Below are 17,937 nucleotides of genomic sequence, written 5' to 3' on the forward strand. Positions count from 1 at the left end.
TCTTGAAGAGAGTGTCCATTAACTGTTTTTCCTCCTATGTATAGACGTTTCTGTTTCTTTGCATATCTATTACATTTTTAATTAGAAAATAATGTAGCAACTCTGAAAATCAGAATCTACCCCATACCAGAGATTCTTTAGTGTTGTTGCTTGTTATTGTTGTTTGTTTAGTTTCTTGTCTTAAATAATTTTATAAGGTCTGTGTTATTTATCTTGTGTAGCCATTGACTACCTTGATGATCTAGCTTAGTGGTCAAATTGAACAAGATTTTCTTAATTCCTAACATCATTAAGTGTCTGAATCTTTCCTCAGTAATTCACTGTGCATATTGGTACACACCTGCTTCATGGGTTGAAGCAGTATACAACTTCAACTTAGTTTTCACCTGTTCCTTGCATAGAGCTTCCAGACTGGGCAAAGAGATTCTCAGTTCTTCCTGTACATGGACACAAGTTTGAGTATGGGCACAGTTCTAATCGTGCACATGGCATTTTAGATTTCCAAGAATATGCCAGAGCATTCCAAAAGCTGCTATGGATTGTTTTTTAGTGTTTCATTTTAAGCTTTTTCTTCACCCTTTTGTTTTCTCAAGTCATCATCACCTTTTCAGGCAGTCACAGTATTAAAATGTTGCCACTGATTATTCTTGAAAGAGCATCCCCAGAAACGTTTGTTCCTTTAGATAAGCTTTAAGTCAAATATAGTAATGGAAGTTTTGTTAGTGGGGTCTGGGAGACCACCAGACAGCTAAAACAATGGCAATTCTCATATGAAGAGACTGAGCCTCAACCCTATTATCTCCTTTCAGTGGCTTCCAGGTGCTGATTTCCACATTTTCAGGTGGTTGTTTTCTAAGGTAACTGTAGAAGGAAAGGGAAATGGAAATAAGGACTAGTAAAAACACCTCGAAGCATGCTGGTGTAACCAAAATCCATCCATTTTTCTAAAAAAATGCTAACGGCTCTCTGAACTGCTGCAATGATTTGGTTAAATCCTAAAGTTCTGAAAAAATAGATTCTAACCAAAGCCCTGTCAGTGTTCTCATTGTGTTTACGAAGGAGAGGATTTTTGCAGATCCTCATTCTGCCATTTTCACTTACATCATCTGTCTTTTTTTTTTTTTTTTTTTTGGATTTTTAGGGCCACACCTGCAGAGTATGGAGGTTCCCAGGCTAGGGGTCCAATAGGAGTTACAGCTGCCAGCCGAAGTCACAGCACAGCAAAGGCAGATCTGAGCTGCATCCAACTCATGACAACACTGGATCCTTAATCCACTGAGCGAGGCCAGGGATTGAACCTGCAACCTCATTGTTCCTAGTCAGATTCATTTACCTCTGCGCCATGATGGGAACTCCTTATATCATCTGTCTTGATGAAGCTAAATTAAAAGCTGAGGGAGCCTATTTCAACTCTTGTATTTGACTGTAAGTTGAATTCTACACAACTGGTACTGATGAGAATCATGGGCACTGCATTCACAGAATTTCAAGAGTCCCACATCTCTATCTAGTCATCGGTATAGCTTTTTCTTCCATTATCCATTCCCTGTTATCCTTATTTCCTACTAGTACCTCAGTCCAGTGATATTCTTTATCTTCATTCCCCTAGGATCTATGAAATTTATGCTCCTTTCTTTTTTGGATTGCTATGATTTTTCTATAGACATGGCCTCTTGGAAAACATTATTTTGTTGAATGTCCTGATTTCCAGAAAGAGTCTTCCTCATTCATTTTGTAATAGCAACTTCATTTCCTCCAAAATAATTAGAATAAATTACCTTTGGACCATCCCTCTAAGACTCCATGTTACCAGTTAAATGGTCTTGTTCTTTCTAAATCCTTGTCAAGTCATCTGTACTATCAATCACTGACTTTGTGTTAAGATCCAAAGTTCAAACCATCTTCCATCCATGCAATGTGAACAGCCTAATGTACTCTTCCTCATGATGGTGTTTCTGTCCTTTTTGAGAGGATTTCTCTTCTACCATGTCTCCAGTCACCCCTCTTTTGGGCTGGGAAAACCAGATGTTCACATGCATATGGTGTAGCATGCTGGGCCAACCCATTCACAATCCAGAGCAAGGGTTTTTCTCCCTCTTCCATTATCTGATTTTGGAGACTCCATAATGAGACCTCAGATAGATAGGAATTGAAGGAACTGCAGACAATCCGGCTCATATATACCATGTCGATTTAAAAATAGATTTCTACTGTATATGTTAAAATTTATGATGGGGGGATTATATATGAATGAATCCATGATGAGTAGTTAAATTCATAAACTCTCTGAGGCATTCAATAAGTAGGCATTAATTCCTAGAGTATCCTTGTATCAAGCCAGGAGTTGCCTTTCAAAATAGATCAATGCAATGTATGTGCTGTGTGCAGTCTCTAAAATTCAGAGGCCCACTATGGGTTGTTTGATAGTGTAATATTACTTTGTGGTAGGGATACAAGTGACAGCTATTTCTCTCTCAATTTAGAGGAAAAATTCAGTATCACGGTTCCAATAATTTATTGTAGCATAAAAAGCCACCTCAAAATATCATGACTTGGAGCAGCAAAATTAAGTCACTTTGCTTATGAACCTGTATTCTGGACAAAACTCAAAATGTGGAGAGAGTGGCTTATTATTAACCCACATGGTGTGAGATGGAGTGGCTCAACTGGAGCAGAAGGGTCCACTTTTAAGATGACTCACGCACTTTACTGACAAGTTGGTTCTGGCTAAAGCTGGGAGCTCAGAAATGGCCATTTGAAGAGATGCTTAGGCTTCCTCCAAAAATGGGGACTGCCCATCAGATAGAATCTTTCTCTTTTGTATATCGTCTTAGTGGATGACTAATCTGTTTCATTCCCTGTTACTTAGTGATTGGAGAAATTTACAGATCTTTGGGTAATAAAACATTTTTAAGCATAACATTTTATTTAATATTTTTACATGTACACAGTCTTCGAAAGGAATACATCTTTTTTTTTTTTTTTTGGTCTTTTTGGGGCCACAGCCAAGGCATATGGAGGTTCCCAAGTTAAGGGTCCAGGCGGAGCTGTAGCTGTTGGCCTATCACAGACACAGCAATGAGGGATCAGATCTAAGCCATGTCTGCAACCTATGCCACAGCTCACAGCTTAACACACTGAGTGAGTCTAGGGATCAAACTCGCATCCTCATGGATACTAGTCAGGTTCATTAACCACCTAGCCAGACAGGAACTCCCTAAAACATTCTTATTACTTGCCTGTTTCTGTGGTTTATTGTGATAATTACACCTGGATTTTTTCTTTCTGATTTTTAATTGCTGCTACTTTGCCTCTATGTCTCCTGAATCCCATTATTCCATTGAAATCAGGGAAAACACTTTAATTGCAGAATCCATCACCATTAACTTGAATCTACAAAGGACAAACACCATAAATTATTTTAAGGATACTAGACTAGTGTCACTAATCAACTCTTAATGTCTTACTTAAGGAAGAGACGCCAGGTCTTCCTGGGTAGTATGGCTAAGAAATAACTGAACAAGTTTACCACAAAGATCCATTATTATATGACCATTCCCAGAACTTTCAAAACCATAGTTTCCTAGGGAAATTCTGGCCTTTCAACCTAATTAATAGTCATTTTTGTTCCAGGTTTTAATTAGCCCACCTAATAGATGATAAGCTATACTTTTAGCTTCTTGAACCAACACCTCAAATCCTCAGTCCATAGTGATGACAACTGGAACAACATTTGGCCCAATCCAGCATTATATTTTATTCTGCTTACCTAACACCCAAGAAATTATCAGATTTCTACCAATAAAGAAAAGTAGAACCTAAAATATTTTTAGTATACAAACAAGCTATATGCTTACACAAACAGATATTACTTTGCCATCCAAATTTTACATGTTTCTCTATTAAAGGTCTGGAGACAATGAAGGATCATGGGGATTAGTTCTGAGAAGAATTTTAAGGATCTGTCAATAACTTTTTTAATGCATGTGAAGGTTAACTACCTTGGAAAGGAAGGCATTGAATTTTCTCTAAAGCAAGGGAGTTTCAGGAGGATTTGATTATTCAAATTTCTCAATCTCTACTATGTATGTCTGAATATTACAATCTTATATCTCAAGGTTCTACTCTTTCCCCTTTAGTACCTTTTCTTCAGCCCAAGAGACTTGTTAATATTGAACACTTAATGAGATGACAATGCTGCAACCCATAAACTCATAGGCTCTGGGTGTGATTTTTAGTTGAATCCTTCCAGAGGAAAATACAATTTTGTCAGATAGAATTTTTAAAACTAAGGAAAGTAACTGAGTTTTACCAAAAATTCCTTGAATTTATTTTAGGTATCTTGAGAAAGAGGTTTCTCTGACCAAACTATATAAATGGTTTATATTCATAAAAGTGGTGTGTCAAAGGTAGAAAACCAATCTATACCTAATCATGAATTTTGTATAATAGAGCCAGACAATTAATAATACCTTCTTCAAAAACAATCCATTTTAAAGTTAAAAAAAAAACTTTTTGCATAATGTAGAATTCTAAGATTTTGGTTGTTTATTTGCCGTCCTATTTTATTTTATTTTATTTATTTTATTTTATGGCTGCAGAATATGGAAGTTCCTAGGCCAGGGACTGAATCCAAGTCACAGCTGCAAAGTAAGCTGCAGCTGCAGAAACTCTGGATCCTTTAACCCACAGTGACTTGTTGCAGTCAGATTCTTGACTCACTGCACCACCACAGGAACTCTGGCTATCCTTTTAAACAATTACAGTCTAGTTTATTTGGAAAACATTTGCCATTCCTGGAAAAGAATGACTATTCAAATGAAAGAATGACTATTCAAATGAAATAGCAACTTGATTGGTAAATCATTTATGTACAATAAAATTCACCTATTTTAAGTGTAAGGTTTCATAAATTTTGACATCTGTGTACATCCATGACATCACTACCACAACCAAGACGTGGAAAAAAAGTTTGCTTATATCTCTTTGCAGTTCATCCCGTCAAACCTGGAGTGAGTGATGCAGTTCATTCCTTACTCCAAGAAATCTTGACCTACTTGATTCAGTAAATCTTGATTCTGCTTATTTACATTCCATAGTGTTTTATGTAAATAGCAACACATATTAAATTCTAACATAATCATTTTGAAATTTGTTCATATTTTTGCATAGATATTCCTTTTTATTATTGAGTAGAGCCTTCCATTGTATAGCTGTACAACATTGTGTTGATCCACTCATGCATTGAGAGACATGTAGTTTCTCTCCAGTTTAAGATTATTATGAATGAAACTGCTATGAATATTCATGTGCAGATTTGTGTAGGAATATGAGTAAAAATGACTGGTAGCATGGTTATTGTAGATTTACATCTAAAAGAAACTTGCAAACATTATTCATGGTGATGCATCATTTTACCTTCCCACTTTTGTGCATTGTGGTCACTCAACATCTTCGATTGCAACAACACTCTAATTTCAGACATACTAACGGGTGTGTAGTGTATCACACTGTAGTATAGATTTGCATTTCTCTGGTTACAAAAGATGCTTAGTATTTTTATGTGTCTGTATTGAACCTTCATATATAACATACATATTCTTTTGTTAAGTTTCATGCTAAATGTTTTTCCATGGGTATTAAAAAACTTTTTTATCTGTTACTATGTAAACATCTGAATAGAGATCCATTGCCAAATATAAACATTAACAATATATTCTTTAGAATGATTGACCAGTGGAGACCTGCTGTATAGCATGGAGAACTCTACCCAATAATCTGTGATAACCTATATGGGAAAAGAATCTAAAAGAGGATGGATGTTTGTGCACATATGGCAGAATCACTTTGCTGTATAGCAGAAATTATCACAACATTGTAAATCAACTATACTTTGATAAAACTTTAAAAAAAGAAGAAATATATTCTTCCATTTCTGGCCTTTTTTTTGTTTTTGTTTTAAGCATTATCTTTCAAAAAGCAGATGTCTGAATTTTTTGTAAAATCTTTTCCCTCAATGATTTCCATTGTAATCATGACAAAAGAAAAAGACATGAAAGAAAGAAAGAACGAAAGAACGAAAGAACAAAAGAAAGAAAGAAGGAAAGACAAAAACAGATTATATATGTATAGATCTTTTTTGGGATTCCATTTAGTTCAGTTGATCTACATGTATATCTTTATGCCTACATCATGCTGTCTTGATTAGAGTAGATTTATAGTATGTTTTAAATAGTATAATATCTCTATAGTATACTATAGTATAGTATGTTTACAGTATAGTATGTCTTAAAATTAACTAGTATTCAAGTCCTCTAGCTGTATTAGTTTTTTGTAAAATTGCTTTGATTAATCTAAGTCACTTACATTTTCATAGTCATTTTAGAATCAAATCATTTCTATAAAGATCCTGATGATATTCTGCTAAGTTTGGAAGTTTTTATTGTAGTTTCCTTGGATTACTATAATAAACAAACACAAATTGGATGGTTTAAAATAGTCAATTTTTTCTTTTACATTTCTAGAGTCTGCAAATACAAAATCAAGGTGTCAGCAGAGCCATGTTCCTTCTGAAGGCCCTAAGGAAGAATCCTCTGCCTCCTCCTCTCTCCTTGTGGTCATTGGCAATCCTTGGAGTTACCTGATGAGAATATGCTTTACTCAAGTTTTTGATTCCATTTTTATATGGCTGTCTACTTGTGTGTTTGTGTCTTTATTCCAAAACTTCTCTCTTTCCTCTTCTTATGAGGCCACCATTCATATTGGATTTAAGGTCAGATCTATCCAATTTTAACTTGATTATATCTAAAGATATCCTCTTTCCAAAAAAAAAAAAAAAAAGTCATATTCAAAAGTTCTGACTAGGAACGAACTTTGGGGGAACACTATTCAATCTGATACAGTCCCCACAGCAACTCTCCCTTCTGACTTCAACTACAAATCTTGCAGTTAACATGACTACTGTCAGGTTGGACTCATATGAAAATAAAATTAAAGTCAGAGGAGGAAAGAAGCACATAGGGCAGAGTCCATAAGGTTCCAAGATATAGAGCTTCTATTTATTCTTTTCTAGTGGAATCTTTCATAAAACAACCTATTGATCTAAGCAATAGCATGTGACAATATCCATGGACTGTGCCAACTAGGGAAGCTCACCTTAGCCTTGGTGTCAAGAGTTTTATTAGGACTCAGTCACATGGAAAGTGTTGCTTACTGTGAAGCTGACCTTAGTCTCCAGATCCAGCAGAGGCCAATCTAAGACCATGTGCTCCATGTTCTCCATTATAAATCTCATTATTATCAGTGATTATGCAAAATAACCACAAGCCTCCAGCTAAACAAAAGTACTTTTATCAAGGCAGAAAATTCCAAAGGCTTAGATGTTACCTCACAAGATCTGAGGGAAAATATCAAAGATAACCTTTACTGGATAGATTTGGTTAGTTTTGACTGATCTTTAGATCAAAATGTGAGGTCTTGATATCCAAACAATACTGGTTCTTCCTATCCATGACCATGATATATGTCCCCATTTATTTAGTTCCTAACTTATTTCAGATATCTTTTATAGTTTGTAATGTACAACTTTCCATATAATTTTTCACTATTTCAAGTTTTTGTTAGAATGCAACTATACATGGAATTATATTTTTTCTATTTTTGTTGCTTGCTAGTATCTAGAAATAACACCTATTAACAAACCCATTATTTATTTGTTTATTTTTGAATTTAAACCTTATATATTTTTGAAAACTTACATCCTGCTACTTTGACAAACTGAAATTTTTGTTTCATTTATGTTAAGAAGATATCAACTTTATTTCCTTACTTGTTGATTTTTTTCAAATGGATATGATTTAATGGGTTTCATAGATTATGTCAATTCCAAGATTGAGAATATGATCTATTGCTACATGTATTTTAATTATATTCTCAATTGGGAGAAATAAAATCCATAAGATATTTTCTTACAGATTTTGCAAACCACTTTTTTAAAACCCCCAATCAGTATTTTCCAATGTGCTGTCCTGGGGCATATATATCACACTTGTTAATTATTAAAATAGATTAGAAATAAAACCCAATAAGCAGAATTGTGATTAGAACTTGTAGGAGAAGAATCTGCACTTTAACTAAGTGAATCTAATTTACACTCTTAATAGAAGTACTCTAAATCTTATGGTTAAATCCTGCTGACCAGCACACAGCGGAAGTGACATGTTCCTACTTAGAGCTGTTTCCCAGAAGTACATTTTGTAGTTGTGCAATGGAACTAATTTAGCAATAGTATAACTACCTATACTTTGTTGTGTTTATTATAAGAATATTGTTGAACAGTTCATGTGAAATTACTAAGAATTTTATTTAATTTATTAAGGAAGTCTCCATATGTCAGTAAATGATACATTTTACTTTCATGAAAATATTAAAAAACCTGTGATATTTAATAAACATATACAACTGAAATCTCTCAAGAACAATTAATTGCATATATAAACTGATTCTTAGCAAAAGGAGGTTTTATAAATTAAAAAAAAATGGAGAGAATCAATGGGAAAGAGAGCCTTGTAAGAATTTGCTGTTTTATTTTCCTCTCTCTTGGCAAGCTGATTTGTTGAAAACTATCAAGAAGAGCAGTTTTCCCTAGAGCAAACTGACTCAGTTATAAGGGAAAGTAATTTCAGTTATTTATAGGTTTCCACAGAAACCTTGTGAATTCTATACTGTCTTGTTTTCCTCTGGCTAATGGTGTTGTTTTTCCTTCCCCTGGCATTTCTACCTCACTTAAGTTGGAGTTGCACCATTTCCTTCGTTAGAATTTCTTAGTGGATGGGTATATTAATTTTATAAACAAGTTATGAATTTTGAGACTTGTTCATATAACTAACATACCAGTTATAAGTTTTGAAAGTTGTAACTGAGCATAATTCTCTTTCTGCTTGGCTGCCAGAAAGCTACAACCTAATTTTGCCTTTTAAATTTAAAAACTCTACTAAATGTATTGCACACATTCCTGTGTTCAGGCTCTTACAGGTTTAATAGTACTCTATTTTTTCTATCTTGACAATCTCTATGCTGCTATACTTTAGGCATTTTTGTAGTCCAGCACAAATCCTCTAGGAAATATGGGTAATTTTAAAAAAATGTTTAGTTTCACAACTTAAAATTTATCATCATTATTAGTATTGTGTTTCTAATGTGCTTTTCCTTCAACCAGTCCCATACATGACAGTAAATATCTTGGCCTTAAGTGCTTAATTCTGAGTGCCTTACATAGCTGAAATAAAGCTATCAAGGCATTCCCTGCTTTTTGAATAATAAAAACACGTCACTGAAATAGAGGCGCATAAGAACTATCAAAATGTAGTTAATTCTTACAGAGAAAACATTTTGAAATTAAATAGTATATACGCTGCGAACAATACTTTTGAAGTTTTCATAATAATTCCTTAGTGTTATCCAATTATGTCAAGCTTCAGTCTTAAGCAAAAATTTTGATTAAAATTTCTCCAACTTACTTTGAAAAGCAATGTGTAATCAAAATTTATCCTCAAGGCCTGCAGTTTGCTTTGGAGATTCAAGATAGCTTGCCAAAACATTCTTATAACTCTTCTCCTGCGCTAGTTCTGAATATTTCAATTTAAAGAATAACATATCTCTTCTTTCAGTGTTTGGTACTGAAGTACATCTCTGCATGTTTCAGCATCTCTCTCTCCCTCAGTACTTAAAGCAGGAAAAGAAAAAGTACATGGGAAGAATCTTTTTGTTGACAGAATGAGACCATTTGTTACTTAGATCTCTAGTTAAAGGACACGATTGTATATCATTGTGGTTACTACACTCAGAAGAAGGAAATTTTTGCCAAAAAACTAAAAACTATTTTATTTGCCCAGTTTTCTCCTGTTAGCCTACAATTCTGCTAAGCAAAAGGAGGATACTCAGATCCCATTGTTTTTAAGGGAATGAGATCTATAAACATAATTATTTTCTAGTCTACCAATTGTAGATTCACATAGATATACTATTATGCTGCCTTTTGAGAACCTCTGATAAACTCTCTACTTCATGGGTCTTACATCTGGCTTTGAAGGCCAGTTGTGCCTTTCTGTTTTTTACATGGCACAAAAATAGCCAACTGTGATTAATAAGGCAGAAGTATTATTTACAATGTATTTCAGAGAGCTTTCCATATTGAATTTAGGCATATTATTACATTTGGATTTTCAAATGGGTTTCGAATTATTCACTTTACTCATAGGAAGGGCCTAATAAATGTCTGAACTGCATTTATTACCAAAGGAACAACTGGCAATGCACATTTGCACCTCATCTGCTTTTAGTGATATCTTACATGATGTTAATTTGATGTAATCTTTGACATATTAAAGTTTTTCTAATCAATTTTTTAAAAAGTTGTGTCTTAATTTTGATTACTATTCTTTAATTGCTTCCCCAGAAAACTTTCTGAAATGCATATAAATTTTAATAAATTTGGAGGGACAAGAGATAGTTTCCACAGTACTATAAAACTCATCATGATAAATGAATGATAAACGCCTTTTGAAAATATTTCATGGACAAATGTTTCTTTTCCATTAATAAATTGTAGACTTAAGTCAAACCTAGATCTATTCATTCTGTATATAATGATTAAATATCACTTACCTATGTATGCATGCAGATGTACAAATATACACATATACATATATGCATACATATGTATACAACTATAATAAACACTATAATATAAATTATAGCTAAATTGTTAAAATAATTGAATTAATTGGGTAAAAATTTTCCAATATTATATCATTGTTGATTGTATCCCTGTTAGAATTCCATGTTTTCCAAAGTTTGTTAAATTGTGTGAAGCTACATGAAAGTCATGTATCGAAATACATTGACAGTTTTGTTCTGGATATTTTAATTATAGAGCAGTTACTACCAGTGTCTTAAAACTATTACCTATTTTTTTTCATATATACTAATCGAAGGTACATTTATGAACAGGCTTAATTTTGTAAGGACTTTTTCAATACAGCCTATGAGCACTAATTTTCCTAAGCTGACATATGCTCATCTTTGCTTAGCAGATCAGGGAGTAGTAAAACCCTTCAGTAGTTTATTTGATGAAATTTCTAGCTCCAAAGTGAGGTATCTGGAATAGTTGGTAGAAAATTGGACTGAATTATCTAATAGCTGAAAAATTGTATTTCACCAGTACTATACAATTCTAAAACAATTGAGCCAAAAATACACATTAATTGAACATTTAAATAAGAGATCACAATGTAAGGATAATTCTTCACTGGATGCTCAATGATAGGAAAAAAAAAAAAAGGAAGACTCCTCACTTTTCCCCATATGTATAATTTGGATGACAGTAATAAAAAATAATACCAAACACTGCCTTTATTCTCAATGGATAAAAATCAATACTATTTTTTGAAGATTTTCAGGTAACCACCTGTGTTAAATGTTAACTGTCAATTGAGGTTCACAGACATTCTCACACCAAACTTCACTGTTGGTTCAAATGAAACAGGCAAGCAAAAAACACAGAGGAAATTTTCTTTCTCTGGAGAAATTAAGAATGTCTAATTAAATTTATAAGAATCTCCCTTTACCCCCCCCCATCAAAACAGGTTATGATATCTTATCAACAATTATTTTTTTATTTTTCTAAATTAGACAGAGAAAAAAGTCTTTTTTATTTCAAAATTTCTTTTCTGTATAGTAGGTTTGTTAAATAGGAATATGCTTATATTACTGCTCCAACCTCCTGTTCACCATGTCTCATAAATCCATAATTTTTAGGTTTACATTAAAAATATGTATAGACCAGATATATCCCTCTGAGTGCGTCTTACAGATATTTTCCCAGTACTTTGTAATAAATACCACAAATTTTTTTAAATAAATTTACTTAGGATCATTCATTTCCTCCATCTAACTAGTAAGCAGAGAGTATTATAGAGCTACTGTGAAAACATCTTCCTTTCAACATTTGACTTGCATTAAAGACAATTCAATAAATGGTTTTCAAGTTGGTCTGATGTATCAGGCATCTTTGACTTTATCTTTCCCTAGTCTAGCATTTCATGAAATTGTTGAAGTATGTTCAGGGATATGAATACTTCTATCAATTCATTTTATCAAACTTCAGTTAAGTCCTTCATTTCTATTGAATGATCCCATTTTGATTCTTAAACCCATTTCTCAGTGCCAACAGTGACTTTCTAATTTACCAATAAAATAGTTTTTTCTTACTTATTATTCTTTACAACATCGCGTATGAAAAAAATGTGTCTTGATTTATTGTAGTTTAATGAACACCATGTTTATCCTGGCACTATTTCTATTTTAATGGCAGACCTCTACTTTTTACATCCTCCCATTCTGCATTTCCAGGAGGTTCCTTACTCTTTTCTTTTATGGTCTATAATCCCTCATCCTTACGCATCCCTAGCACACACCAGAGAAAGATTTTCCAGCTGTGGATCATGACACTGTTCCCAGTTCTATAACATTTCATTATTATTTTCCCTGTGCAAATATTTGAAACTCAAAAACTCTCTTTCCTGGCCTCATTTTCTAAGGAGGTCCTTTCATTCACTTAGATAGTTCTAGGAATCTAAACATCATTCATTCATACTGCTTTGCAATACAGTGTTAGGGGAAAAGGTAGGCTTTGGGGTTGACATTTTCTTAGCTCATGTGCCAGACCTTCCACTCAACTACTGTGTGAACTTCAGACCTCAGAAAACAAGATGCTCAGTAGCTATTATTTTCCATCCCCTCTGGAAACACTCCAGTGACCTGATCTGGACTCTACTTTATTCCCATATTCATTTAATAAAACCCATATCCTTTAATGAAGTATTATCTTTGCACCCTTGAATTCTCTTACTTCATTATATGTGGCATAAACTCCAGTCACTTCCTTTTATTCACCTTTCCTGAAACACTCCTCACTAAAACCAATTAAGCTCTGCTTACATTTGCTCATTCTCATGAAACTATTACATTTAGCTTTCCAAAAGAAGGCTTTGCTACTATTTCAGGTATTTCCATTAAGCAAACATTTTGCAGTGTAATAAACATAACGCTTTTATGATAACTAGCCAAATAAGGGAAAAACTTTAATAAGGGAAAACATTCAGTAATAAATTAATGCACTTTATTAAGCAAAAGAGATTAAAGTAAAAGTTTCTTTAATTTAAAACAAAGGTAAATAAGATTTTTTTTCATTGACATTCTGGTTGATGAACAAAGAATATTTTTCTACTGTCTTTAACTGTAAGTTTTCTAACACTTTCTAATAAGCCATTGTAATATTGTGGAAATACACTGAGATAAATACATATTGGTATACACTCATTCTATGCAGGTTTCATATTGTAAATAAATATTCAAATTTTGTGAAGAGCAAAGGTAGAGCTTATATATTTACCTTGATTACTAAGACATTTTTTAGGGAGTACTTGTTGTGGCTTAGAAGGTAAAGAATCCAGCTTGTATCCATGAAGATTTGGGTTCGTTCCTGGCCTTGCTCAGTGGGTTAAGGATCCTGCATTGCCATGAGTTGAGGCAGAGGTTACAGAACGCAGCTCAGATCCTGCATTGCTGTGGCCACAGCTGTGACTGGCATCTGCCACTCTGATTTGACCCCTAGCCTGGGAGCTTCCACATGCCTCATATATAAAATTTCCTATATGTCATTATTAAAGAGAATATTAAACATATATATGACATCAATATTGTAAAATGCATATAACTATATGAGCTTATATTTGAGATTGATATATTCTATTATTGTTTAATTGTACATATGTTTCTTATTTATTTATGTACTATATAATCGGAGCTACATACCTCCCTTTTTCAGAAGAGGAAAATGAAAGCTAGGAAGTTAAAGAACTGGCCCAAGTTCCTGCAACAACAACAATGCAAAGTAAATTCCCATTTTTAACCTGATAAACCTGATCCCCAAACTTGTTATATAGAGAGACATACAGGTGAATATCAGAGATGTCATTTATAAACTAAACATTTTTTATAAATAAAATCTTGATGTGAAGAATAACAAGGGAATTACCTCATGTTAGTCAACAGTTATGGGACTAAAAACTAGTTTTCCTTATTACTAGATCAATGATAGAAAAGATTTCAAAACGATGATTGTTCTGGAATAAGCTTCAATTTAATATTATAAGTTTTAGATTTCGTCTTTTGGAATGAAAAAAAGTCCCCCCGGACAACCTTAATGTGCAAAGAAGTTTAAGAACTTTTGCTTTCAGGCCTTCAGTTTTATCTTCCTTCTTAATATTTTCCATTTAAAAATAAATTCCCTTTTCAGCACCAGTTTTCCATTTCCTGCATATTCTGTGGTATTTAAATCCCTACCTCTTACCAGAGGTTGAAGTCCATGCGCTTTCTTTCAAGGTTAACATTCTTCACATGGAATGTGGATTCATTCTGCGTACACTGTACTTAAAGCTTTCTTGTAACCTTGGCTGGGACTTTCCTTCTGAGGTAGATACTGAATCCTGGGATCATGGATTCAGTATCTACCTCAATTTTCTTTTACTTCACAAAGGTAATTTGCTTTACTATAAAAGCAAAATATTTAACCATCTGAAATCAATCACAGGGAAAACTAGCCCCAAAGTCATCTTCTAAGTTTCCTCTTCATCACCTTTAGTCAAAGGGTCACCATGTTCTGATTCTTCATTTTCCCTCTGGCCATCTCGACTCCACTAACCCCCTCTTAACTTTTATAGTGGTCTGTTGGAATCATCAGTATCTTTAGTTTGCTCAACTGGCTTCACCCTTTTTCAATTCCAAGACATCTGCCATCCCTAATTCTCCTACCTTTTTTCTTTGTCTTCACATGAGCCATATCCATTGGCTTCCACGATCTAATATACTTACTTTTGTTATAAACCACCTCAAATATGTTGAATCTCTGTCTCAGTAACTCGAGACCTTTTCTAACAAAGGTTGAGGTCATGAGCAGTAGAAGTGGCCAAGATAATGGTTTTAGGGATGGGACCAAGGCATGGACAGCCAAGGAAGTGGCAGTCTAGGTTCTGGATATTGGTGGCCAAAATCATCTTGGAAGATGGTGAGAATTAATTATGCCTTTATATACATTGCTGCAATTATTTTATATGCATGCATGTATTGATGGAAAAACTGGAAAAGTATTTACTAGGTTACAAAGATCTTTACCACCTAGCTAGACCTTTGCATAGACTCACAGATGCTATTTGGCTCCTACTTGGAGAGTATGTCTAAGAAGAAGAAAGAGTTAGTAGGATTTGAAGAGAGACAGATCTATTCCAGCTTTTACCTCTCCAATGTGGATGTTCCTAGAGTAAGCCTCGCACAAATTATCTAACCAGCAATCAGTTCTAACTCAAAAAACTTGCTGGAAATTATGACTTTGCTCATCATGTTTCTAAGCATGTAGCTTATGAATGTACATCTTCACTATGCAATTTACTGTATCTACTGAAATATGGAGGTGTGTCATCCAGTGGAAAAAGAGCTAAATAAGGATACAGAAGAATTTCATCCTTTAAACTACAGTTGACCCTTGAATAATATCAGTGGGTTAAGGGGTAAGGGTGCTGACCTCCCCGACAGTGAAAAATCCAAATATAACTTAAAATTTTTCTACATATACATGGTTCTACATCCTGAGATTCAACCAACCACAGTAATGTCCTATAGTATTTATTATTATTTTTATTATTTTAGGGCTGCACTCGTGGCATATGGAGGTTCCCAGGCGAGGGGTCGAATGGGAGCTGTAGCTGCCAGCCTATACCACAGCCACAGCAGTGCCAGATCTAATGAGCAAGGCCAGGGATCAAACCCACATCTTCATGGATACTAGTCAGGTTCATTAACCACCAAGCCATGATGGGAACTCCTATAGTATTTATTATCAAAAAATGTCTGTGTATTAGTAGACCAGTGTAGTTTAAATCTTGTTGTTCAAGGGTCAACTTTACTTTGATTCTAAGAATGACTTCATCTGTGCAATAAGATATTGAAAACTATGGTGAATCTTTTTCATACAGCAGTTGTAAGGGATTAAAAGAGCTTTATTTAGTGTTTTAATGAGTGTTCCTAAATAATTTTAGTAGTTACTTGTGATAAACGTTATTATCAATATGCAGTTATCACACACAGTAGACTATGGTATTTCAAAAAATGCTAATGAACTTATTTCTATCAAGCTATATGAAAGGGAAGAGAGGAACTACATTTTGTTAAACAGTGCATTTGTTTTCTTTTGCTGTATAACAAATCATAAAATAGTTAGTGGTTTCAAAAAATATCCACTTATGATATCGCAGATTTGTATAGTTTAGAAATCCGGGTCCTTTGGTTAAATGTCAAACAACCTGGAGATTTGAGGGGAAGAATCCATGTCCAAGCTTATTCAAGTTGTTAACCAAATTTGTGATTTGACTAATTTGTGATTTCAGGACTGAGGTCCCTGCTTCCCTGATGGCTATCTGCTGGGAACCACTCTCCCCTCAAAAGTCAACCCAACCTCCAGTCCCTGTGGTTCCTCCATCTTCAAGGCAGTGACATTGCATCAGATCCCTCCTGCCCTTTGAAATTCTTGTTATCTTTTGCAAATTCTACTTTTAAGGGTTGACCTAATTGAGTAAGGGCCACTTGGATAACCTGAGTATTTCTAAGTCTTGGGTCTTTATTCACAGCTCTAAAATCATTTTATAGCAGCACTTTGTTTCATGTGAGTCAATAAGCAAGCATCAGGAGAATTGGTAGTTGGAGTTCATCTTTAGAAATCTGACTGAACATTCTACCCTAAGATTTACTATTTGGAAGACTAGTAAATAAATACATGTTTCAACCCCTGAAAAGAAAGACCAAGCCAAAGTAAATGTTATTATGACCTTTAGGAGATAAGAAAATTGAGGCTGATTATTATTATTAGCCTCAGATTAACCCATTTAGCTGAATCTGAATTTTATTCCAGGCATGAGATTCCAAGCTAAAAAGCACAGGTATTGGCCAATAAACACAGGTATTTAAGAGGCAGTAAAACTAAAATATTTTTACTAAGCTGCATAGTATATCTATATTACAATGATTAATTCTAATTCTTTTATAATATAAAAATGAAAAAATCCGTGAGCTTAAAGTTGTTTTTTTTTTTCTTTTGGCTCTGCTCTTCCCATTATCTGCCAGTTTTGTAACCTGATAGCTCTTGTTAAAATGCTTCAGTCTTGCTTCTAAATCTTTTACTTTTAATTGTGGTTCCTCTTCATGGATTTTATGTTATACGGGACTAGTTTCAATTTACTGGTTTGTGGCATTTTCAGATTTCAAGCACCCAGTAAGTTTTGAAGGATTAGAAATTTAAGCTTCTTAATGTGTTTCCTGAAAAAGTTTCTCTTAGAAAGAAGCTGGAAACCTACTTCAAATTGTTTTTAGAATATATGAGCTTTGAGTTCTTCTAATGTGTATTACTGGATCTTTATTTCCTCATTATATTTTACTATATGTCCTTTTAAGATCATTTAAAATACTTTAAGTAAAACAAAATCACTTCAAATGTCTTGATATATTGGATCCTTCCTTCTTACTCAGACAAAACTTAATTGAGATGTTCATGAAAATACAGGAACCAGAGAGGAAGAAAAGAGGGAGAGAGTGTGAACTACCAGCCTTAGATTTTTCGTTTTCTGCATATGTGTGACTGGTTTTTTTTAATTGTCATTTCTCTCTACTGAGAAAAAAAAGTACAAGCCATAAAATTTATCAATTGTAACTCTAATTCCTTGAATGTTATTGAATGTATACTGTCATGCAACCACCACCATGCATCAGTTTTAGACTATCTGTGTCTCTAGGATATTCTGACCGTTCAGCAGTCAATCCCAGCTCCTA

Source organism: Sus scrofa, chromosome 16 (genome assembly GCF_054392235.1).
Source record: "Sus scrofa isolate SSC_HxYL_T2T_F1_AM1 chromosome 16, Sscrofa_HxYL_maternal_Yorkshire_Landrace_v2.0, whole genome shotgun sequence".
NCBI classification, from domain to species: domain Eukaryota; kingdom Metazoa; phylum Chordata; class Mammalia; order Artiodactyla; family Suidae; genus Sus; species Sus scrofa.